General features: G+C 44.2%; 2 long non-coding RNA genes across 5 annotated transcripts in view; one reads left to right on the forward strand and one right to left on the reverse strand.

The window, feature by feature from the left end:
- Nucleotides 1-26,185, reverse strand: part of LOC122211048 — a 120,251-nt gene that overhangs the window by 37,505 nt on the left and 56,561 nt on the right. For 2 of the 3 annotated variants that reach the window (XR_006198437.1, XR_006198439.1), the window contains exon 3: nucleotides 16,624-16,707. The exons of the other annotated variant lie outside the window; for it this stretch is intronic. This is a non-coding gene — a long non-coding RNA (uncharacterized LOC122211048). The remainder of the gene's footprint in view (nucleotides 1-16,623; nucleotides 16,708-26,185) is intronic. 3 annotated transcript variants of the gene reach the window in all.
- Nucleotides 18,785-20,192, forward strand: LOC122211049. 2 transcript variants are annotated; one of them, XR_006198442.1, is made up of 2 exons: nucleotides 18,785-18,831; nucleotides 20,037-20,192. It is a non-coding gene; the product is annotated as an uncharacterized LOC122211049 (long non-coding RNA). The 2 variants fall into 2 exon arrangements; XR_006198440.1 differs by having other exon boundaries at nucleotides 18,791-18,946.

Below are 26,185 nucleotides of genomic sequence, written 5' to 3' on the forward strand. Positions count from 1 at the left end.
CCTGGAGACACCCTTAAATTGGGACTGCTGGCTGCAGTCCAATGACATCAGCAAGCCCTGGACAGAAGCCCAAACTATAGCCCAAACTATAACCAAGAAGAAGAAATGTTTGTATGCAAAAGCCATTCCCCTCCCTGTCTCCTCCCTCTTCTAACAAAATCTGGCCTTCAGTATCCAGATATCCAGACAGGAGACCTGAACCATTTGGTTATATTTGTTCCTTTTCCATGTAATTTCAACATCTCCACCTTGGAGATAAGAAGAAATTCTGGAAGCAGCAACAAGTCTTTCAGCAGGGCTTCATCAGCTACAAACAGTCCTCATATACACTTCACTTCCCTTTGGTCCATACAACACTCCTGTTGGGTCCATTTTATTCATCCCATTTTATAGACGAAGATCTGAAGCTCAGAGAGAATAATGGACTTAGGGTGGTGTGGCATTCAAATCCTCTAACTCCAGACCTCACATCCCTTTTCCGTACCCCAGAGCCTCTCTACCAACATGATTCCAGTCGGGTGGAAAGGCAAATTGAACAGGTCAGGAAGTCAACTCTTCAAAGAGAAATAACTCAAAAAGCTAAGAATTATATACACTCCTTAATATAGTATCAGTAAGAGGAGACAGCAAAAGAGAGGAATATAGAAACCCTTTGGGGACAATAAGCTTCAAAGAGTTTCAAAGACTATATAATGGATTCTCACTTATTTCTCCCCTCTCTCTCCTTCTATTCCAAGACCTCAGTTTCTCCTCAAAAATATTCACAAAGGAAGCACTCAGCTGAGGAGACCACTGCAAGCTGGCTGTGTGATTCCATGCTCTCTCAAGGTGGTAATCATCATTTTTTGTATGAAAAGTTAGCCTTCTGGAGGCCTCACGGTAAGAGCCACCATGAATCAAGGGTCTGCTGCAGGCCAGGCGCTGGTAGAGAGGTTCACACATTGGCTCACGTGTCCACCTGATGGCTTTGTGCCCACCTGTCAGCAGCCTTTCACGCTGCCTGTGAAGTGGCTGAGCTTCGGAGGATGGCAGTTCAGCATGCAAGACAGCGAGGCCTGCAGGCTACGGTGCTCCCTGGACCGTGCCCACCGGGTCACCTCACCAGCTGTAGACACCCTCCCGTCTGCAACTTCTCCAAGAGAGGATCTTAAACCAATGGGCAACGCATCGGCCCAGAAACCCAGATATCCAGTCTCGTCGTGAGAAAAACAACAGACAAACCCAAATTGAGGGTCATTCTATAAAATGCTTCACCAGGACTCTTCGAAACTGACAAGGTCATGGAAAATAAGAAAAGACTGAAGAACTGTCACAGACCAAAAGAGGGAAAAAAATCGTGACTAAATATAATGTCACATCCTTGATAAGATCTCAAAAGAAGAAAAAAGACTTTGGTGGAAAAGCTGGTAAAACCTGAATAAAATCATTGAATTTTAGTAACCATAATGTAATCCTCTAGCTTTGACAAATATGCCACGGTAATAGACATTAATAGGGAAAACTGGGGGAAGGGTATGAAAGCTCTCTGGACCATCTTTGCTACTTTCCTATAAATCTGGAAGTATTCCAGAATTAAAGTTTATTTAAACAAACAGTTTTAAAAATCAATGCAAAAACCTACTCAACATCTACTCAACACCAGGCACTGTGTAAGGCACGAGAGTCACAACAGTGAACAGGAGAAGCTCTGCCCCTGCTGCCCAGGGTCAGAATCTCATGGAAAACAAGCACAACCCTAGCAACCTCAAGCACCCTGGCCTTCTAGGTCAGACTTTCCCTTAACACGGAAGTAAAATTGTTCAATTCCCACCCTTCGCTGGCTTCAAGAAATTCAGTCCCCTCACAAATATTTCTGAAAACTTTGGGAAGAGGATGAGGACACAGTGGTGGTCACCTTTCATCCATTTTGCTCCAAATTCCAGCTCAGGCTACTCTTTGATCATCTCTGGTCTCTTTGGTACCTGCTCCTTCTGGCTGCTGTCCCCCCTCTGTACTGTTCTGCATGGATACAGCAGAACCCATCCGCTTCCTTTCCCACAGTATTATTAACTCAAGTGCTAATTACCAATATATACAACTGTCTTTGCTGATAAAGAAGTGAATGACAGCACAGATCTGGAAACTCTACTATGGGCTGCAAACATCACCGTGATTAGACTACCCAACAAGGGGGGTGCCTTTCTTTCTCTCTCTGTCTCTCTGTCTCTCTGTCTCTCTCTCTCTCTCTCTCTCTCTCTCAGGTTGGGTTATTTCCCTCTAGGGCCTAGCATACCACTTGCTGCTAGATCCTTTCTCCCTGCACCAAGCCCCTTCCCTATCTAGCAAATCACCTCTCTGCCCAGCTGCCTCTGCCTACCAGGAGGAGAAGAAATGAAAATCCCTATGGTTGATTACACAAAAGGATTTTAACACTTGCTTTGTTATAACCATTGGTAACTAGACTCCCTCTGGGGCTTGTCATGGAAAGCATGACAGCTTAATGTTGTTTTCCTAAATAATGGAATAGTTCTCTCTCCAGAGAATTTTTCTCTGCCCCAATGTTAAAATCTAGGCAAGCATATAATGGTCTTTTGGTTGGTTGATTTTTGTCTTCCAAATGAGCACTTGTTCTCCATTGTTAACATTACTATCTCAGAGGTCATTAAAAGTTGCTACTCATTCATGGAATTTTATACAGTGCATTCATAAACACGACTTCAAATATTCCTCATAATAACCCATGTGAAGCACATTTGTTCTTATCCTCATTTTACAGAAAAAAAAAAAACCCACTAGCGTAAGTGATTTTTCTGAACTAATGCACCTGGTGAGGGGAAAATCCCGGACTGACTCTGGGATTTTGGATCCTAAGGCTAATGTTTGTTGTACTGCATGCTTGCCGTTAGTCACATAGAAACTTGGAAATCCCAGAGTTGGAAGCCATAGTAGAGGCAAGCTATCCCTTTCAGCTGCTCAATACGTGACACGTCCCCACAGTGTCCAGTTCATACCACTTCCTGAGCTTCTCCATAAACAACGCCATCAGAGGATGCGCTCCATGACTGAGCGCTCTCATTATTAACAATAATAAGCAGTATTTGGATGGTTCCTTACATCCAGGCTACAATGTGTACTGACCTCTCAGGAAATCCTCACAATCTCCTTCTACCTGGGTATTATTCAATAAACAACAACAAATATTTGCTAGCCCCTCTTGGGGCAGGCTTTGAAGCCACTAAGGTGGCTGAGTCTCACCGCCTCCAGCTACATGTTTGAAAAAGGCTTTGAAGGATAAACAAGAGTTCACCACACAAAGAAGAACTTTTAAGAAGAAAGATGGAGGGGCGCCTGGGTGGCTCAGTCAGTTAGGCGGCCGACTTCGGCTCAGGTCACGATCTCACGGTCCGTGAGTTCGAGCCCCGCGTCAGGCTCTGTGCTGACGGCTCAGAGCCTGGAGCCTGTTTCAGATTCTGTGTCTCCCTCTCTCTCTGACCCTCCCCCGTTCATGCTCTGTCTCTCTCTGTCTCAAAAATAAATAAATGTTAAAAAAAAAAATTAAAAAAAAAAAAGAAGAAAGATGGAGTACAAATGCCTAGCCTAATCCAAGTAACACAACATAATCCTCGGCACTGTAATCTGTTGCCTTATACACATTATTTCGTGGAGCCCCTATAATAGCCCTCTTATTTAAGTATTATTAATGCTGTTTCATAGATGTGAAACTCGAGGAACTTGGAATTTACCCAAAATCAGAGAGCTAAGGAATGGCTGGGCCAAGATTTAAGCCCAAGTCTGTATGACTTTAGACCCCCATCTTTCAGCTTTATGCAGAAGGCTTCTCATGCTTGAATTCTGCCAGGCATGAGAAACTCAGGGCGGATAAGATCCCGCCCTTAACCTCAAAGACTTACACTCCAGGCATCCTGAGAACTTTCCTCTAACGTGTACCAAGAGATGTTTTACTCCCTGCACAGAAACACAAGAAAAGACCAGAACCACTAATTCTGGCTTTTCCATTATCCATGTTCAAAAGATTTATGCCTGTGTTCGTCAGTGGCATCACCACATACGCAAATAGATTCACTGAGAAGTCAAGAGGGAAGACAGGAACAGGGATTCCTGTAATTCAGAGCTGCCAAAGAGGATGCTGTAAACATAACCCACAGGAATATTTAGCTTAAACTTGCGAGGGGGATCTCTAGGAGATCACTTGAGGCTTAAGGCTTCCTCTTTCACACAGCACTTTCTTGGCCACGAGAAATCATGTTCGGGTAACAAGAACGCTGAGGCTCAAAATGTTGAGAATTGGAACCAATGAGGAAATCCAGAAGAGGGCCTTACATCTCCAGGATGATTTTTAAAACGGTACCAGGAAGTTTAACAGACATCATTACTGTACACGATGTTTGTGCAGAGTCCTGGACATGCAAGAAGGCAGGAAGCAAATACGAGAACTACCATGGGGCTTGCTAGGGCACGTGCAAGAGAAGAAGCTCCTATTGCTGTTTCAAAGAATAACATCTTCTGTTTGGTATGCATGTGCTAATTCATGAAACTATTGTAAATATGAAGTAATGCGTGGATGGAATAATCTTCAGTATTATCTCATTTGAACATGTGAATGCCAAAGCCAAAGTATTTCAGTTGTCCCCATTTTCAAGATGAAGGAACTGAGGCAGGGATCTATAGCTACTAAGTCTTGAAACTGGCTCATTTCCCTCATAATGGTTCCTTTCCTGAGACTTCCTTTCTCTGTGTCTTTCCTAACACTGGGCACTGTTGGACTCTTTGATAACACTTTCTTTTGCTCAAATACAGGAGTTTAATGGGTTCAAACTGGCAATCAAACTCACAAGATGCAAAGACTATTAATCTAGTGCTATTTTTACTTAGCTTCATGGAACAATACTGCACAGAATCTTCGGCTCAGCGAGAAGCCAAGCAGCCATATGCACGTCCACAGCTGTTTTCCACCCTCATCCACACAGATGAAAGCTAAAGAGGGTAAGGGCCACCTTGACCAAAGAAACTACAGCCTACATTTCCCACCATTTCTTTCTTTAGTGTTCTAGTCACAGAGGCCCAAGGCCTATATGCTACCTCACCACTCCCCCAGACCAGGGGCTGTCCACTGAACTGCAAAGAGATGTGGCATTCCACATGTACCTTAAATCAGTAGTTTCCAAGGACTCAGAGCTGTAAGAAAGTGAAGACCAGGTCATTCTCTGAGACAGGCCTCTGGATAAGCCCACACCTGATGTCAACACTTTACTAAGAATCTTACTGACATAGAATCTCTTTTTTTTAATTTAAAAAATTTTAATGTTTATTTATTTATTTTGAGAGAGAGAGAGAGAGTGGCAGCAGGAGAGGGGCAGAGAGAGGGAAAGAGAGAGAATCCCAAGCAGGCTCTGTGCTGTAAGTGCAGAGCCTGACACGGGGCTCCATCTCATGACTATGAGATCATGACCTGAGCTGAAATCAGATTCTTAACCAACTGAGCCACCCAGGCACCCCTAGAATCTCTTTTTTGTATTTGAGTTCTCAATCAAGTGAGAAATAGGACCAAAGAGACTGCAGATGGGGAACTAAAGTAGCATCATTACCAACAGCATAATATTGGAAAGAATGGCTCAGATCTGCAGGCAAATGAACTCAAAGCCCTGAATCTTAGAATTAGAAAGACTTAGCCAGCAATAGCTGCTGAGACAGGACATGCCATGGTAGGGCAAGTGTCCATGCTGCAGAGGCAGAACAGCCCGGGTGCTCACTAGGGCAGGCCTACACACAAGATGAGGAGGAAGAATTCGGCATCCTGCAAGACTTCCTTTGTATCTACACAGGCAGGTGGTCAGCAGCTCAGAAGAACACACAATAATGATGAATGAGTGAGCAACGCATCTCTCTACTTAAAACGATAAAAAGTAGGAAGGGCTAAAGTAATTAAACTATTTCTCGTGCATATACTCATTGACCCCACAGATCTTGATTGAGCCCCCACTGTTTTCCAGACCCTGGTCTAGGTGCTGTGACTACAACAACAAGCAGGGTGGACAATGTTCTTGACTTTGTCAAACTTGTACTCTCACTGGGGCAGCAGACAATAAACAAATACACAATTAGAAGACCAACATGCTGACATGCAGCAACCAGTTCCATGTCAGGGATGGGAAGAGACAGACGGAGCGTTCAGAGAAGACCTCACTGGGAAGGTGATGGGGTCCAGCATTCACACACACACACACACACACACACACACACACACACACCTAGAAGAAGAGCCTTCCAGGCAAAAGGAAGAGGGTAGGGGTTGAGACAGGAGTCTTGGGGAATGGCTAGGAGGCCAATGTGCCTGGAGCTCAGTGAACAAGGGGGAAAAAAGTCAGAGGTGGCTAGAGGCCAGGCCAAGTAAGAATAGACGATGGTCGAGGCTTTTCTCTGCTCTCTGCATGCTGCAGGAAAAGAGAGACAAGGGGACTGAACAAACAAGCATCAATAATCAGAATACAGACAACCTGGACACTCAGCATTTTAGTGGCAATTTTGAAGAAAATTGGTACATATATATTTTTTTAATGTCATTTCAATGGAATTGAAAATGTGGAATTCTTGAGGTTTGGGTATATGATGTAATTCAGAACTGAAGAGACAAACGAGGTCTCCCTGCAGTCAAGAAGGAATCTGATACTATGGGTTATTAAAAGCCATCCCTTAAGTCTAAACTAAATTCTTCCTGCTGTCACTTAGAGCCATTTCTTCATATTATGTCCTGACAGCAGGTAATAAACCAGTGGATTATTTGCAAAATACCTTCTGAAGAACTGCATTTCCAAGAGAAATTCTGCCAGGTCACATATAACAAAAGAACAGAGCAGTCCATTCCCCATATACACCCCCAGATGCTCCCAAAGATACACATATATAAATACATCCATGCACAGGCACACACACATGTGCAATTGTGCACACACATAAAACAGCGCCAACAATGACAGCAATGAATGCCAGGCTGTCTGGCTGGGTGCTCAGTTCCTCTTACCTAGCATGTTTTTAGCGCCTTGCATAACAATCCATAAAATAGAAGCTCTCTCCTCTAAGAACCTTCACCTCCTCCCACACCCCCACCCCACACTGCTTCTCTGGTAGTGCCACCTCTGTTCCAGGTCAACAACTCAATTGCTCAAGGGCTCCTGACCACAAATCCTAAGAGGGAACAAATATCCACATACACATTCTACCCATGAACTAAACACAGGACGTTATTCAGTTCACCTGATGTAGGTTTAAAGCATTCCAGAGTCGTTCCCAGGTCACCTCCAATTTTCACTGGTCCACCAATAATTAAAAATTCTCTTCTAAATCCAACACTTGGAGGCATTCTCTTTTCTTACTAATTTTATCCCTTTTAACAACTATGTGTGCTGGTTAATCTTCACTTATGACTCCAGGTTCATTCCCCACCTCTCCTACCCTACTGGCCCAAAGAGACTGACACTCTTGGGGGGCTCTATCACTCAGTTCACCCATCCTTTGGCTTTCCAGTGAGTTTGGCTAAAAGGGGCACCAGAAGGAGGAGACAGCAATCAGCGCATTTCTCCCCTATCCCCTGTCCTGCCGTAACTCTGGAGCTGCAGCCAAACATTCCCTCCTCCATGTTCCCATTAGCTTTGCCAACACTATTTCCCCCCTTTTTTCCTTCAACCCTAGAGGTGGTAACAGCTTCCCATTGGTGCTAGCCCCTGGGTACAACATCCTCTGCTGATTTCCTCAACCCTCATCACACTGCGGCAGGTTGTTGTTTTATTAAAATGTGTTCAGGCTAACTATCCAAATAGGATTCTGTTTTCTTCCAGAATCCTAGGAATATACCAGACCTAATCTATTTTCAGTTCCTTCAGTCCCTGGATACTTGTTCACTTTTCCCACTACACAGAGTGTGATTCTATTTGCCTCGCCTCTAAGTCAATGTTCTTGACCATATTATTTTTTCCCTTGGCTTGATATTCAGCTTCATCCTGAGCTTCTCAGAAATTATTCATTCACTTCCTCAAATAATATTTACTGAACATATAAGGACGTCAAATAGTATAAATGCAATCATGAATAAGACACGGTCCCTGCTTTCAATTAGTTTGCTGTCCAGAGAATAAAAAAACAGGAATAAACTAGAAAAATATTAATAATAATAAGGAAGACAAGAATAAAAGGAAGAACATAAGACTCAATAAGAGGGACAGCTAATTTAATCTTGGAGAGCCAAGGGAATGGATGCCCAATGTGAGATCTCAAGAATAAGAAAAGTTGGGGCGCCTGGGTGGCTCAGTCAGTTGAGTGTCCAACTTTGGCTCAGGTCATGATCTCGTGGTCCATGAGTTCAAGCCCCAAGTCAGGCTCTGTGCTGACAGCTCAGAGCCTGGAGCCTGCTTCAGATTCTGTGTCTCCCTCTCTCTCTGCCCCTACCCCCACTAATGCTCTGTCTCTGTCTCTGTCTCTGTCTCTCTCTCTGTCAAAAATAAAAAAAACATTAAAAAAAATTTTTTAGGGGCGCCTGGGTGGCTCAGTCAGTTAAGCATCTGACTTTGGCTCAGGTCATGATCTCACATTCCATGAGTTCAAGCCCCGCGTCGGGCTCTGTGCTGACAGCTCAGAGCCTGGAGCTTGCTTTATATTCTGTGCCTCCCTCTCTCTCTGACCCTCCCCCATTCATGTTCTGTCTTTCTCTGTCTCAAAAATAAATAAACATTAAAAAAAATTAAAAATAAATAAATAAAAATTTTTAAATAAAGAATAAGAAAAGTAAAGAGTAAGACTGAGAAGAACATAAGCAAATGCTCAGGATGTGGTAAGAGAGGGTATTGAGTAGGGCTGGAATAGAGAGCAAGAAGAGATAAGACTGGGAGAAAAGATAAGGCATCTCACAGAAGGCCTTGCAAGCCTTTCATAAGAGTTTGGGCTTTATCCAAAGGTCGATGTGCAATCACTGAAGGGTGTTAAGCCAAGAAATACCATAACTAGATATGTGTTTAGGGAATTCCCAGACAGCTGTGAAGCAGAGAACGGATGGAAGGGAGTAAAACTGGGCATAAAACGGGGCTGACCTGGCATACACAGTTTCAGTGAAGACTGGAAGAGGTGGGCATAATTATAAAAATGTTTAGATGTTGGGATTAATAAAACTTGGTGATTATTGGGATGGAGAAGATGAGGGAGACGGAGAAATGGACAGACATGTGCAAATCTAAGGCTTAAGTAAGAGTATGCTGGTACCACTCACAAAGGTAGGATACATAGGAGGAGGGCAAGGGCAAACATTTTTTAATAGCTCAACTGACTTCGAGGTCCTGGCTGGCCTTCCTGTGGGGGTGTATCTGTAAGCAGCTACATGCACAGGTCCAGGGCTGAGCAGGGACATGTGGGCTAAGTCATGCATACTGGTTGGCCTGTTACTCAGAGCCCTCACTCTCTCGTTTCCTCCTCTCTTTGCTCTGAATGAATTTTCAGTAGTTACCCCTGGTTCTTCTCTCACCTTGAGCTTAATCAGGGTCCTCAATACTTTCTAGACACATGGTTTTCTTTTAAAATGCTCACATCCTTTTCCAGAATGCCTACAACTATAATTTATTTAAAATACAATTTGGGACATAACCAACTTGCTTCAGGGATTCCTTCTCTCCTCACCCACCCCCAACCTTTACTTTCAGGCTGGCAAGGGACTCCTATCTTCCAAGCCCAAAGGAGCAACCATTTCCCCCCTCACACATGTAATTCAAGGTCCATCCCTGACTTTAGCCAAGGTGATGACCCCGGGTCTCCTTCAATGTTTAAGTAGGAGGTATTTTCAATAACCAAGGCCATGAGTAAAAGATAAACATTCCCACCCAGAGGCACTATCAATCATTCATTCAGAAAGGCAAGGGCTCCTGCTCAGAGAGTAAAACATTATGAAAAGCAGAAGCATCTTAGGCTAAGAGCAGGTGTACCTAAGCTTCCAAAAAAATACCCTCTCCCCCTTTCCCATTGAGCTCAGCCCCCAGAGGCCCAGGATAAATCTAAATCAACCTTCCTCCAGCCAAAGCCAAATCTCTGCCAAGAGGTAACAAACATATTCACCGGCCAAAGCTAAATCTTCAGCTCTGCTTTTCTCATCAACTACAAACTGCACCTGGGGCTGAGCCCTTGATCTCTCCCCAGTGAAGGAATGAGCAAAGGAACACACAGGTCCTTGGAAGCTGGACATCGGTGTTCTCCCACCCTTGTGGGCCAATACCTCTTATTTGCTTCACTTCAATTCACCACGCATTTATTGAGCACCTTGTGTGTTCCAGGTTCTGCGAATAGCCTTTCACACACACGCTCACAAAAACATATGTATAAGTTACCATCTCTCCACTTGAAGAGATTACTATTTGAAGAGGGTTAAAGGTGTATAGTAAGTAATTGCAACATATGATGATAAATAGTAACTGTTTAGCGGGGCGCCTGGGTTTCTTAGTCAGTTAGGTGTCAGACTTCGGCTCAGGTCATGATCTCAAGGCTTGTGAGTTCAAACCCTGCTTCGGCGTCGGGCTCTGTGCTGACAGCTCAGAGCCTGGAGCCTGCTTCTGATTCTGTGTCTCCCTCTCTCTCTGCCCCTCCCCTGCTCATGCTGTTTCTCTCTCTCTCTCTCTCTCTCAAAAATTTAAAAAAAAAAAAAAAATTAAAAAAATTAAAAATTAATTAAAAAAAATAGTAACTGTTAAATGCCAGGAATAAATTCTCCCTGGGTTGATAGAAGGTAAGGTAGAGAGAGCTGGGGAAAAGTAAAAGGAAGGATGAAATTAATCAGATGGCAAAGGAAACAATATTAACGCACTGCGCCTGGAGCAGAGGACAGAAGGGGCTTCATCTGCCATGAGGAGGAATGTGATCTTCAGTCTATAAGCATCAAGAGCCCTTAACACAGGCATTCTCAGGCAGTCCTCAGACTTACAGAGCAGAGCCACGCAGTGCGATCCACAGACCACAGACACAGAGATGTGGCCAGGCCAGTCCACCAAGATGAGAACTGAGAATGAGCCTTTTCAAACTCGACACTGATATGCAAGCATGTGATGAGAGGAGTCGTATCAGGGTACTGACCAGCTCAGATGTGGTCATACTTGTGGGAGAGTCTTAACCGGTGTGAGCTGGGAATAAGGATCGATTTGTGACAGATTGAAATTTTGAAAAATAAGTAAAATCTTGTCCTTTGCCACAGATAATTCAAGGATCACTGTCCCTAGAGGGGGTTGTTGGTTGGACTTTAAAGTGTCTTTGGCATTACATGTAAAACTGTGTGCAGTTTGAGAGGTTCTTCCTCTCTTTCTTTTTGCTTTTTTTTTGTTTGTTTGTTTTTGAGGAGAAGTCTCATAGCTTTTACCAGATTCTCACATGGATTTTCAACATTGAGAAGGGGACTCGGGTTTGTTCTGTGTGTTCGGAAGACCCCTCCTGGCCACCGAGAGTCCGGACTGGCCTGCCCCCACAGGTGGGAGTCCCTCGGCCCCTGCTCGGTAGACGGCACCACTACTGCCATCGCCAGTCACCCAACCTCTCGATTTATAAATTAAGAATCAAATATAATGATAATAACACATCTCCAGTGTTTTATACATTTTTCATGCCTTTTTATCCCTTTGCTTTTCTGTCTGCCAAGATCTTCCTTCCCTCCTACCCTCCTGGCTGCCTAGCAAATCCTTACTCTTCCTGAAAGACCCATTTCTGGTATGGCCACCTCTGAGGAATTTCATAACACATCTCTTTGCTGTGCTCACTAAAGTCCAAGTACATACCTTTATCGTAACCATCACCGTATCTTCTTGTAATTATTTTCCTTTATGCCTACAGCCCCCACTAGAAGACTTCTGAGGGCAAGATTTGGGACGCACTCATCTTGTATCTCCAAAGGCTGGTATAAATATTTTCTTGATCCCAAGAAGGTGGATCCGATTGACTAGCCCGGGTCATAGTACTTTGTGTCCTATGATGGACAAGAGTCCTAGGAGGGTCAGAGCACCAGGGGGCACGACCTACATCAGCTGCCCTAGCTGTGGGGCATGATCAATCCTGTGGCTGTGGGGGATGGGAGGAGACACAACGACTAAGAATGGCCTGGAGGGGCGCCTGGGTGGCTCAGTCGGTTGAGCGTCCGACTTCAGCTCAGGTCACAATCTCACGGTCCGTGAGTTCGAGCCCCGCGTCGGGCTCTGGGCTGATGGCTCAGAGCCTGGAGCCTGCTTCCGATTCTGTGTCTCCCTCTCTCTCTGCCCCTCCCCGTTCATGCTCTGTCTCTCTCTGTCTCAAAAATAAAATAAACATAAAAAAAAAAAAAAAAAGAATGGCCTGGACACGAGGCAAGCTCCCTACAGCAAAAGCAAACTGCTGTCATCAGAGGACAGAGAGAATCCTGAGCATGAAAAACAGCATCTCCCTACTGAACCTGTTCTACTCATTTATAAAATGAGATAATTAATTTTAAAGAATTAATCACCCTATAAATTTTTGTAGGAATCTAAGTACTGTGCCACCTTTCATACTTCCTTTGAAAAGAAACCAAATATGTTTGAGTGTGGAGAGAACAAAGGGGGTGTGGGGCGAAGACTGAAGACACTGCTGAGACACATTTAATCCATGGGTAGAAGGCTGCAGTGTTTTATTGCACATCAAGAAAATCGGTAAAAATCTGGATTGGGCTTCTATCTAACCAACCGTAAAACTGTATACAGCCTTGCATCACTTATAGTTATTTCTGAGGCATTGTTTACAATTGTCTGTATCGGCTGGCCAGTTTCTTTGGTACTATTGATTCCAAGGTTGTATCATTTACCACTCATAATCAGGGTTTCTCTGTGATGCATAACAAGGGCTGTAGCAGATAAAAGGAAAATCCAGTGAATGTTGAAAGCTTGAGAAGAAGGCAAGAGTCTACATTTGATGTTTTGGCTCCCTTTCCATGGACCACGTGCTTGTCACACTCTTAGATGTGTCCTGTGAGGGCTGGGACTCACTGTAGAAGCAGTAGGAAGAATATCATAAAATAAACGTATCTCTCCTCTCCTTCTGGGCACCAGGGTCTGAAAACAATGAACAAATGTCACCTGTTTCTAACCTATTTCTAACTTCCTGAGAATAAGGACCTTTTCTCTCTTACTTCCTCTTACATCCTCGGTTTCTTATCTGGTCCTTGAAACATAGAAGGCATATCTTTTTTTTTTTTTTTAATTTTTTTTTTTAAGTTTATTTTTATTTTTGAGACAGAGAGAGACAGAGCATGAATGGGGGAGGGTCAGAGAGAGCGGGAGACACAGAATCGGAAGCAGGCTCCAGGCTCTGAGCCATCAGCCCAGAGCCCGACGCGGGGCTCGAACTCACGGACCGTGAGATCGTGACCTGAGCCGAATTCGGACGCTTAACCGACTGAGCCACCCAGGCGCCCCAGAAGGCACATCTTAAATATGTGAATGAATGAATGAATGAACAATTTCTAAGAGTTCTATCCTCTTTTGTAAAATAATCAGGCAAGAATTAAAATCATACTATGAAATTAATCAAATGTGGTTCACCGGGAATAGCTATAATATATAAATACACATAGCTTACCACATGTACCGGTGATTCGGCTACAGCTATAGAATGACTGGAGCACTACCTAAGGTGCTAGAGAAGACTTACCTAGGAATAATGAAGGTGACATCTAGTTTGGCTATGCCTGTCTCATGTCCTGTAATCCACTGCCTTATTGGCTAACAGTTTGGATGCCATGGGCCAAGTAGAACTTACCACCCACCAGCTGGGATCAGAGCTGATTGCCATGTGCATTGACAAGATTTCTCAGATTGTAATCTTGTGGCTATTCAAAGTTTAGTCTTTTTTTCTTTTTATTTTGTTACCATTTTTTTTAAAGAAATAACATGCTCTTGAGAGAAATTTTATAGCCAATGGGAAGTACAGAAAAGCAGGGAAAGTATCACTTGTTATTTCTATTATCCATTCAACAAATAATTCTGAGCATTGTTCTAAGTGTCAGGGATATAAGTGTCAGGGATATATAAGATAAATAAAATCTCTGTCCATGGGGAGCTTATATTCTAGGGGGTGAAGAGGGGCAATAAACTGGTAAACAAATACAGATGTAATTATGAGGGTGGGGCTAAGGACTAGGAAGACAAATACTGAGAACTAAGGGCTTGGACAAAATTCATAAAGGGCCCTTGGAGAAGGCCCTTCTCCTCAAGGACATGTAAGTGGAAAACTGAAGGAAGGCCCAGGGAAAGCATTCCAGCTGGCAGGAACAGTAAGCACAAAGGTCCAGAGGCAGGAGCATTCCTGGCATGCTTTTGAACCATGGAGGAGGCCTGAGTGGTTGGATGTTAGGGGCAGGGTACTGGAGATGACTGAGGAGAAGTTGAGGGCCCATGGCCACTGGAAAGATTTGGGGTTTTACTGTGAGAGTGACAGAAAGCTACAGGAGGATTTTGAGCCATTTTATCTTCAAAATAATCACTTTGGAAGCTGTAAAAATAAGATCTTACAGGAGACAAGGTCTTCCAATTTGAAAGCTATTAAAATAGTCCAAGTGGGAAGAAATGGTGGCTTGAGCAAGGGGGCAGCAGTGAAAGATTGAGCTAGCTAATGTACGTAAAGCATTTGGCACAGTGTCTAGGACAAAGAAAACCCACAATATCCAGCAGCTGCTATTATTACTATTGTTTCTAGAGCTCCTCTTGCCAAGACCTGCAGATGAAAATCCCACAGATGAACTATTGGTTCCGTGGGGCCTGAATGAGCCTGCCATTTGCTCTATCTTATGTGTTCTGTTTTGTTTTGTTAATTTTTTAAATGTTTATTTGTTTTTGAAGGAGAGAGAGACAGAGCATGAATGGGGGAGGGGCAGAGAGAGAGGGAGACACAGCATCTGAAGCAGGCTCCAGGCTCTGAGCTGTCAGCACAGAGCCCAACGTGGGCCTCAAACCCACGAGCTGTGAGGTCATGACCTGACCCGAAGTCGGACACTTAACCAACTGAACCAGGCGCCCCTGTTTTGTTTTTTTTGATGTATGATTTTGGTTGATTAGAAACCTTTGCCTGATAACAACCTGTTATTTATCACATTGTTGGAACGAATGCCATTGTAGTGTTTCTAACCAGAATTAAGAGTGTGATCCCTAGGAAGCTGCAGTTTTTTTCTTCTGGGCTGAGTGTCTGTGTGTGTGAGTGCAGGGGTGTGCACATCCAGCCCAGGACTGTGCCACAAACACCCAATAATCAGCAGAAGCTGCAGCCAGCTTCTATTTGCCGGAGCGGCCAGCATCACTGATTTCTCAGTTCCCATTCTCATCTGTGAAATTCCATGGACTCTGTTTCGTCCACTCACCTCAGTTATCCCTTTGCCAGACACATTAACTCAGACTCACATAGCAGGAGAAACTGTCCAATCCCCTTTCCCACTTCTTGCTTTTTAGCTGTCCCACTAAGCCAGGAATGTTGCTCTATCCATCTGGTGCATAATTCCCACTCACTTTGATGTCTTCCAAATGTTATCTCATAAATGTTGAGAACCCATCTGGGCTCAGGGAAACCTCTCTGGGAAGATGCTGCTTAAGCCAATGCGGAGTAGAGAAGACTAATGACTTGCAGAGGCACTTGCTCAAAGCTATGGGCTCTGGCTTTGGGGTCTGCTAGAGAACCATGCTCATTTAGACGTTTATTTATTCTTGAGAGATTGAGAGAGAGAGAGAGAAAGAGAGAGAGAGAGAGAGAGAGAGAGAGAGAGAGAGAGAATGAGCAGGGGAGAGGCAGAGAGAGAGAGAGGGAGACACAGAATCCAAAGCAGGCTCCAGGCTCTGAGCTGTCAGCACAGAGCCCAACACAGGCTCGAACTAATGAACTGCGAGATCATGACCTGAGCCGAAGCCAGATGCCTAACTCACTGAGCCACCCAGGCACCCGAATCATGCTCCTTTTGATCCCCCAATCTTTTACGAGTGAATTCTTTTCCCTTCTGAAGCTGTCTAAAGGTACTCACACCCCTGTGACCTTGTTTGTGGCCTTGTTTTGCAGCGATGTTTGCATGGACCCTCAGAGACACACAATAAAATGGGAATGATCCGGGAATGAATCTACTTACAGCTAACTCTCAGCCCGGCTCCCAGTGCCCCCCAGGAGAGCAGAGAGGAGAATGACATTATCAGAGGATGAAACGGAATCGAGGGATAGAATCGTGGCATTCCAGCTGGGGAATGTGAAACCCAACGGGATGTGAGTCAAAATAATTGAAATGGAGTCCTCGTTTCATTCTGCTGTCTATTAGCTGTGTGATCTGTATTAATTGACCTAACCCGCTTGAATCTGTTTTTCTCAGAGCTCCTCATATGTATGCAGTGCACCGGTGTGGGATCTCACAGACAGTAGGTGAGGCGATATTTGGTGGGCCAGTGCAGTGGTCTGTCAGCACTGGCTACGTGCTTGCACCTGCCTCTCCCCGAAGGGAGCTCTTGCTTAATCATCCACTTGGTTCTCAACAGTGACAACATTAAATTTGTCATCAAAAACCTTCCCATAAAGAAAACTTCAGATTCTACTTCTGAATTCTGTCAAATATTTAAGACAGAAAAATGCCAATCTTACCCACAAACTCTTCCAGGAAATACAAGAGGGGGGAATGCTTCTCCAACTCATTTAATGAGGTCAGTATAACCCTGCTACCAAAACCTGAAAAAAAAATTATAAGAAACCACATTACCACCAAGAAATCTCACGAACTGGCCATAAATACATGGGTACAGTTATTCGTCTCCACTGTGCAGGTGAGCAAAGCAAGGCTTAAAGAAGTCAGGAGTTTGCCCAAAGGCACAGAGCTAAAAAGTGGGAGATGTGGAATATAAACCAAGATCTCTCAGACTCCAGAATTTCTACTCTCAACCAGCATGTTACAGGTTAATATGATGTAGATATGTTAATATAATGCGTACTGAACAGGCCTGAAAGAAAAAAAGAAAAAAAGAAAAAAAGAAAAAAAGAAAAAAAGAAAGGAAGGAAGGAAGGAAGGAAGAAGGAAGAAGGAAGAAGGAAAGAAGAAAAACAAGAAAGAATTGAATGGCTACAGATAAATTTGGCCTCTGGGAGGTGAATGAGGGAGGCGCCTTGGGCCCTGGATGTGCCAGCCTCCTCCACTTGAGCATCGCATCTAACGGCTCCTCCCTTGTCCCCAGTCTTGCCCTTCCTTGTTCCTTTAAGCTCCTCTGCCTGGCCAGGACATGCCCGCCACCAAGAGACAGACTCTGGGCTTTCAGAACTGCAGAAACAGCTCAGTTAAAACCGCCAAAGTCACCACTGTTTAAGAGTTTCAAAGCCCTGGAGACACATGTGTTCTAGAAAGGCCCAGCTTGAAGCCAAATAAAAACTGAGGTGGTTTGACACACAGCCAGAGCATGTCTCGCTCATTAATGACACAGAGTCCTGCGTGCAGAAAAATGAGTGCAAGCAATGAAGTCTCATGTGCTCTGCTAGATGTGCCTGGAGTTTCATCGCCACGGCCCCATTCCCGGCCTGGTCCTTCAGGTGCCCTCTGGAGCAATCTCTCTCGAACTCCAGCAGGGGAGACAGAGAGCGGCAGAGGATTTTGGAGATGCATTTCCACAAAAGTGCCCTTCGGCTGAAGAGTCCATCACTGACCCATGCCCAGAAGCAGAATGACACCCACCCTCTTCTGCCCAAGCCTGGGAAGCCCCTCACCAGAGCAACTTTTTACCTTTAAACCCACAGAACCTTATCAGAAGGTGTCAGGAATGACACAAAATTAATAGCACCCAGTTCCCAAAGCCACCTTCGATTATCCACCCACAAGCAGAAGTGAGAGGGCACTTCTTTTGCATCAAGACAAGAAATTATCCCTAGAAGATGAGCCACTCTGAACTCTAAAACCGGTAGGGAATATGAGTCTCCACAGAATTCGACAAGATGCCAGGATAAACTTTCATTCACTTATGTATTCCTTTTATAAACATTTGCTAAGGACCCATGCTAGAGCTTTCTCCTAGCCCATTACCCACCTTTGTATGAATTCCTAGAGTGCACCGTCCCTCCAGGCTTGCCCAGTGGAGTAGGTACCCACTCCAGTGCCTAAAGGTCTCAGGGCCCCTCCCCAATCCTCCTTATCCCAGGCAATCATAAGACTTGACCTCCAGACACTTGATAATCGAAAGCAATTGAGTCTAAAATGCCTAGGGGCGCCTGGGGGCTCAGTCGGCTGAGCATCCGACTTCGGCTCAGGTCATGATCTCGCGGTTTGTGAGTTCGAGCCCCGCGTCGGGCTCTGTGCTCACAGCTCAGAGCCTACAGCCTGCTTCATATTCTGTGTCTCCCTCTCTCTCTGCCCCATCCCCACTCATGCTCTGTCTCTCTCTGTCTTAAAAGTAAATAAAACATTAAAAAATAAATAAATAAATAAATAAATAAAATGCCTAATCAAGGAACAATTCAAAGCAGAATCTGATAGGCCCGTATCAGCAGTTCAGAGAGAAAATAACAAAGGAAATCCATATTAGGTGTGAACTTAATAGCACGTTAAATGGCAAAAACAGGGCCTGTGTTGAACGTGGTAACCAGTCCCCAAGAGGGTCACCAACCATCCCTACCTCCTGGTTTTCATGCACTTGGTAGCCCCTCCCACATTTCAATGGTGCTGACTTGTGAGGTCAACAGGACACTGAGGAAAAGGTGGTGTGAAAGCCTTCCAAGTCTAGGTCATAAAAGGGCACTGAGGTTTCTATATTTCTCTCTTAGATCACTCACTCTGGGGAAAACCAGGATGGAAAGAAAGTTGCCACCACCCAGGTACCCAGAGTTCTGGGGCTAAAGCTTGCCTGAATTTGGAACCCAGGAAGAATTTGGGCTGACTCCACCTATACAAGATCTAAAAGAGAAGAAACCTTCACTTCATCTTGAGATGGTTAACTCGGAAAATAAGGCCAGGGGTGGTGGTGTGTGTGGGGGGGGGGGGGGGGGGGGGGGGGGGGCGGGGGGAACAGTCAATTAATCCAAGGTTTTGAATTTCTTTAAAATATGCCTTAATCATCTGATACCTTTTAAATATATAAAGTAATATTTTATGAATGTCAGCATTTTTAGTTTAAACTGGACTATGATATGTTTACTAGTTGATTGTTACAGGAAGCCAGATTTACTTACATCACACATCATGGCCTGGCTACCCCGTGTAATTGGTAGGCAGCTAAGGTGGGGCGGGGCGGGGGGGAAGAAGTGGGGACAAAAACAGGCTACAAAGTCCAGCAGTGCAAACCTACAACTGTGCTGAGTCAGCACAGGTCACACAAACTGACCCATATGGTGTAGGAGTTTGAGCTAGTCAGGCCATCCACGTTCTTCCCCATCCCAATGCCGTAAAGACTGAAAAATCACATTAGGACAACTCAGTCATCCTCCATTTCTGGAAAAGTATTCAGTAATCTCTGAAGCCAGCAGAGAAGTGCCCAACTGCCCTGTAGGGGGTGGTATGACTCGGGGAAGGAGACTCACATGTGGAGGGAATCGTAAAACATCAGATATTTCACTACAATCTGAAGGATCCCGATATATAAGACAATTATAAGTAACTCTCAGTCACTAACATGTGTTACTCACTGAATGGTTTCTTAATATTAATTAATTAGTGGCAGATTATATGATTGTCAAAATACTCACTCCCTCCCCACTAGGTCTATCCCTATCAGAGGATTATACCTCCCACCCCAATGGCATCATCCATGAAGATGTGACTCAGTTTGGCCAATGAAATATGAGTGAAAATCACGTGCCACGTGCCACTTTTTTTTTTTTTTTTTAGAGAGAGCACAAGCTGGGGAGAGAGTCAGAGGGAGAATGAGAGAGAGAGAGAGAGACAGAGAGAGAATGAATCTCAAGCAGACTCCACGCTCAACACAGAACCCGACTTGGGGCTTGATCCCACGACCCTGGGATCATGACCTAAGCTGAAATCAAGAGTTGTTTTGTTTTTTGGTTGTTGTGCCACTTCTGAACAGAATCTTCTGGCTCTGCATCCTGTCTTCCTCTGTCAAGATACCAGCAATATGCCTGATAGGAGCTGTCCTCCAGTCTGGGTCTCTGGGTGAAAAGCCAAAGCCAGATCAATAACAGAAATACAAGATAAGCCCCAATAAAAAGGCAACCGTCACTGAGTTTTTGAGTCATTTGTCATAGCAGAATAATGCAGCCTAAAGTGCCAGACTAATTCCTGCCTTAGGACACTAACAAAGGAATAAAGGGAAGTGAACACGTCCCTGAGCCAAATACAACTGTAATGTTAAATGTGTGGCTCCCTCCTCAACTGTGAAACACAGAATAGTCAAACTCCCAGGGCTTGTGGATTGCTTAGCAAATTTTACAGCATTTCCTAAACTTCAGACATTCTTTTACCACCTTCATAATTGTTGCATATCTGTGTACCAACCACGCTGCTATTTAATTAATATTTTAATTTACTCATGGTCATATTCTAAACATGTCAATTTAAAGAAAACTGTAGCGTTACAATCCATGAAACACTACTGACATTTATCTTTTTAAATATTTATTTTTGAGAGAGAGAGCACGTGCCCACGTGCGTGAGTTGGGGAGGGGCAGAAAGAGAGGGGACAGAGGATCCGAAGCCGGCTCTGTGCCGACAGCAGAGAGCCCAATGCAGGGCTCGAACTTATGAACTATGAGTTAATGACCCGAGCTGAAGTCAGAGGGTTAACCAACTGAGCCACCCAGGCACCCCAACACTACTGACACTGATCTTAAATAGAGGTGGAAAAATAAATATGTAACTAGTTAAAAGAATGCACCTGTGTACCATTTTGGCTATTTGCATAGCCTCACGGCCAATCTTGTGTGCTTCGGGAATCATTGCTGCAGTGGGCCAGGCATCAGGGGTCAGAGTCCCGGGTTCCAAATGATTACACAGAGGGTAATCTTGGCCAACTTCCTCCGGACCACATTTTCTCAACCATAAGAAGGATTTATACCACAAGGTCCTGCCTAACTCTAGCATTACATCATCTGCTGTCCTGAACTGTCGGACCTCCTCTTGCTACTGTGCCTGAGAACAATCCATATGTGTCAGATCACTAATAACCCTCATGGGGGGAGGGGGGAGAATTTCGCTACTCTACAGAAGGCTCCTAGTTATGCTAAGAATATAATTCTTCACCAAAGAGATCATCTCAAAACGATAAAGCCCAAACAAGGGCAAATCTTAATCTTATTTCATCTCCTTTTGTGTTATGCCAACAACTTCTACTGGTTAGAATTTTCTCATGCTTCCAAAATGGTATCTCTCCCATCCTTCCCCCAGGGTGACTTTGTCTCCCCCTGTGGCTTAGAGGAAGGAAGGAAGGAAACCACAATTTCATGCAACAGGCAGTTGCTGGCTAGCAGTCAGCAGTACATACCAACCTGCTAATGCAAAGCAAAGGAACAGTTGTCCATTTGAAGAGTAATATCCCTTCTACTAATTCCAGACCTTGAAATCCTTTTATTGCCCAAGTTCAGCAGATTCCTATTCTTCAAAAATGAACATATGTAAAACAGGCTCCCATGAAATTTACAGATTTTGGAGCCCAGAAGGAACCCTGTATCATCTGGCTCAACCGACTTGTTATACAGATGAAAAAATTAAAGTCTCAGTCATGCAGCTAAGAAGAAACGGAGCAGGAATAAGATCCAGGCTCCAAGCTCACAGGGAAGGTGATGGTGCATGCTGGAGTTACAGCCTCTGCCACCTTCAGTTTGTCGGATGTTATTCAAGTCATTCGCTTCTCCTGGCCTCAGTTTTTTCATCTGTAAAATGGGGGCCACATTATCTATCTTTTAGGGTTATTCTAAGACTCAAATGAGACACACCAGTGGGTCTCAAATCTTAAAGTTCAAAGGAATCACCAGATTCTTAGACCCCTAGAATCACTAGAATCATTAGATTCTACCTAATTCAGTAGCCAAGTTTTGGCATTTCTAACAAGCTCCCAGTTAATGCCAGTCTTCTGTACGAGCAAGAATGGCCTCAAAGTGACTCCACAGGAAGGTTCATGAATTGCTGCTATCATTACTACAGCTGCTACTGCAACTGGGGTTAGGGCAGGGTGGGGAAGGGCCACCAGCGTTAAGGGTGCCACAGAAGAGATGTCACAGGGCTCTAGAATGGGGCCACTTTTCAGCCCAGACCCCAAGCAGAAGATTCTTCCTTCTGAGGAGGGAATAATGCATTTCTGACAACCCCATAACAAGCAGATACGCTGATCTTAACAGTGAGTAAAGAGCCAGGATCCCACCCCACCCTCCTCCAAAAAAAACGGAGAAAAGATGAGAAGGGAGGGGGGATGAGAGAAAGATAGAGAGAGAACAAAACTGACTGTAGCACCCTACAGTCAGCTATCATTACCTAACAAAGCAAGCACACACCATTCTCCACAGGACGAGTATTGGAGAGTGATAAGGACTAAATGTGTCCCCAAAATTCATACGTAAAACGCTGACCCCCCCCCCATGTGATGTGTTGAAATCCTAACCCCCAATATGATTGTATTTGGAGGTGGGGTTTCTGGAAAATAATCATCTAAACGATGAGGTTATGAAGGTAGAACACTTATGATAGAATTAGTGCCCTTAGGAAAAGAAACACAGAGAACTTGCTCCCTTGCCTGCTCACTGTCTCTCACTCTCGCTCTCTCTGCCATGTGAGGACACAGCAAACAGGCAATCATCTGCATACCAGGCAGAGTCCTCACCATATACGGAATCTGCCAGCGCCTTGATCTTGGACTTTGCAGCCCCCAGAACTATGAGAAATAAATATCTGTTGTTTAAGCCACCAAATCTGTGGCATTTTGTCATAGCAGCCCAAGCTAGGGCAGAGGGGAAAACATTTCTCTAGTTATAAATTGGTAAACATTTGGGGTTTAAATGCTCCGCTGTGGACAAGTGCAGGCTCAAAACCAATCATCATCAGGTGAGGGCACCCAGCCGGGGGGGACGTGTTTGACAGTGAAAGCGGTTGCTACTGAGTAAGTCAGGACAACAGGAGCCAACTAATTAACACCGCCCTGGGCAAAAAGGGCCATCTGTTCACCCTATAGAAAGAATACAACTGGGAAGACTTCTCCTGGAACTTCAGGAAGAGCAGAAGAATTTCATAAGTGTTAGAAATGGAACAATATCTACACCTATTAGGTCTGAACCCAGAGTCTGAAATGGGTATTATATTAACCAAGAGGCAGCGAGCACACTTGTGAACACCCGCAAGGGTCAGCAAACTTTTCCTGAAGAGAATCCGATAGTAAATACTTGAAGCTTTTCAGGCCACATACGGTATCTGCTGCATATTCTTTTTATTGTTTTTAACCCTTCAAAGATGCAAAAAAACATTCTTAGCTCCAACGTCATACAAAAGCAGGCTGCGGGCTAGATACAATGCCTGGTTAACAACAGGGGCTCTGTACTGAAGTGGCCTGGGTGTGAATCCTGGCTCCACCCATTACACATCAGCTGTGTAAGGAGCAAGTCGCTTAACTCCTCCATGCCTCAGTTTCCTCATCTATGATGGGCAGATAATAACAGTACCTACCTCACTGGGTTGTGAGAAACAAATGAATATAAGCAAAGCATTAGAATAATGCCTATGTATATTACTTGTTATTGTTACTACTTTTGAGAACATGTATATGCTACATGTGTATACACACACACACACACACACACACACACACACAATAAAGACTATTCAGAGGAATTCAGACAACTTCCAGCTCCTCTTCTCCAGTGCTAGTGTTTTACGAAGGAAAAGGAAGCTGCAACTTTTATTTCACCCAGACTCTTCTGGAAAGTTCTGGAGATCTTTGCCTGGTGTGCTCTAAAGTGCCCTAGTCCTGTCAATATGAACAATCACAAATCGTAACCACAAATTAGGTGATAGGTCATCACTGCAGTGTGTATGATATGAGATCACATGGAAACAAAATGGATTTTCATGGATGGCTTTCATAAATAAGTTGTGTCACAAATACATTATCCCCTATCTTATGCACATAATTAAGTTAAAACGTTGCTGATCAGAGGAATGAGTAAATAAACCAATTAATTTAACGAAATGACTGCACCATGGAGGGAGGGAAGCATTCCATTGCTTTGTTGTGTTTATTTTAATTTCGTGAACAGGATGTTTCATACTGCACGGCTGGCCCAACAAGCCATTTGGGGCATGGCTTCAGGTCAAACACATGCCCTTCATCTATCAGAAGACAAGAGAGGGAGCACGTAGAGATTTACTGGCACCTGAAAAGATGCCGGCTCAGATAAGAGTCCCTGTGCACAGAAAACCCCAACTACGGAAAGTGCCATTTTCTAGGTGATGAGCAGATCACCAGGGAAGGGGAGATTAAGGACACCATGGTTTTTGCCAGTGATGAGTGCTTTCAATTTGGGGCCTTCCTTCAGCTCAGGAAAAGTAGTTTTCAATTTTCTTTGATTGCTTCTCTAGAACTATGACTCTCACCTGGGTTCCTTTTAACACCTATAGAATTAGGGAGGTTCTTCCCAGATCTCCTCAGTCAGATTTGCCAAAAAGGGGGCCCCGGCTAGGCATGTTCTTAAAAGCTCCCATGATTCTGATGTTTTAGGGTTGAAAACTGATGTAAAAAGTTAATGAAAGAAGAATGACTGTCTAAACCATCCTGGATTTTTTTTTCAATCATGAGAATGAAGAAAAGCTTACAAGCATCAAGGCATAGCACTGAAACTGATTGGGATGGGGCAAAGCTCAAGATATACTACTTTAGGGGGTGCCTGGGTGGCTCAGTCTGTTAAGCATCCAACTCTTGATTTCAGTTCAGATCATGATCTCACAGTTTGTGGGTTTAAGCCCTACATCGGGCTCCGCATCGATAGTGTGGAGCCTGCTTGGGATTCTCTCTCTCCCTGTCTCTCTGCCCCTCCCCCACTCTCTCTCTTTCTCTCAATCAATAAATAAACTTTTTTAAAAAGATATAATACGTGGGGCGCCTGGGTGGCGCAGTCGGTTAAGCGTCCGACTTCAGCCAGGTCACGATCTCGCGGTCCGTGGGTTCGAGCCCCGCGTCAGGCTCTGGGCTGATGGCTCGGAGCCTGGAGCCTGTTTCCGATTCTGTGTCTCCCTCTCTCTCTGCCCCTCCCCCGTTCATGCTCTGTCTCTCTCTGTCCCAAAAATAAAAAAAAAAAAAAAAAAAAAAAAAGATATAATACGTTAGGATTGGTGAACCCAGCACAAAACAGGTAAGTTCTTGCTTGATAAGCAAACTGTCTGGCCTAGTGAGCAGGCTACGCTCTCATAAATTGATCTGTAGGAATTTCCTGAAACCAACAGTTAAGTTATTCATAGTCTTGTATTTCCCAGGCAAAGCTTTCTGGAACAACCAACTATGTCATGTTGGCATAAGTAGCTATCTCTCTCTATCAGAGTGCCCAGCATATGGTAAATGCTTATACCAGTTTAGCTACTGCTGCAAAACTGCTATATAACAGAGCATCGTAAGATTCATTTGCTTAATAAATTTTCATTTACTGGTAAGCTTGCACAGGTGTGGGTTGAACTGGATTCAGCTGATTTCAGCTGGGCTCACTCATATATATTTACCTATGAGCCAGGCTAGGGGTCCCACATAGGCTGGGCTTGTTGGAGCAGTTCCACTGGACATTCTCTATGCCTCTTCTAGGACCAGTGGCATGACCAAGGCATGGCCTTCTTATGACAATAATAGAATAGAAGAGGGAAATCAGAAATTTCAAGTCCTCCTGAGGGCAAGGCTCAAAACAGGAACATATGTACTTCTATCTCTTACTTTTGGTCAAAACAAGTCACATCACTGAGCCCAGATTCAACAGGCAAGGAAATAATCCCTGCCTTTTAAGTGAGAGGAGATGCAAAGACACATGGCAAAGAAGGAGTTACAGACAGTGGTGAAACATGGGTGCCATTAATGCTCTAAAACACAGTGCTTAGTAAAATAGTCATTGAATAAATAATCAATTGTATGGTTTGGTTTGGAAATTTGGATTTTTTTTCTTTTATCTTTATCTTTTTTCTTTCTTTTCCTTTAGATATTTATTGTATGCCATTATTAGCCTCATGCATTAAAGGTGATGATGCACACATATAAGA

The sequence above is a fragment of the Panthera leo genome, chromosome F2, assembly GCF_018350215.1.
Source record: "Panthera leo isolate Ple1 chromosome F2, P.leo_Ple1_pat1.1, whole genome shotgun sequence".
NCBI lineage: Eukaryota > Metazoa > Chordata > Mammalia > Carnivora > Felidae > Panthera > Panthera leo.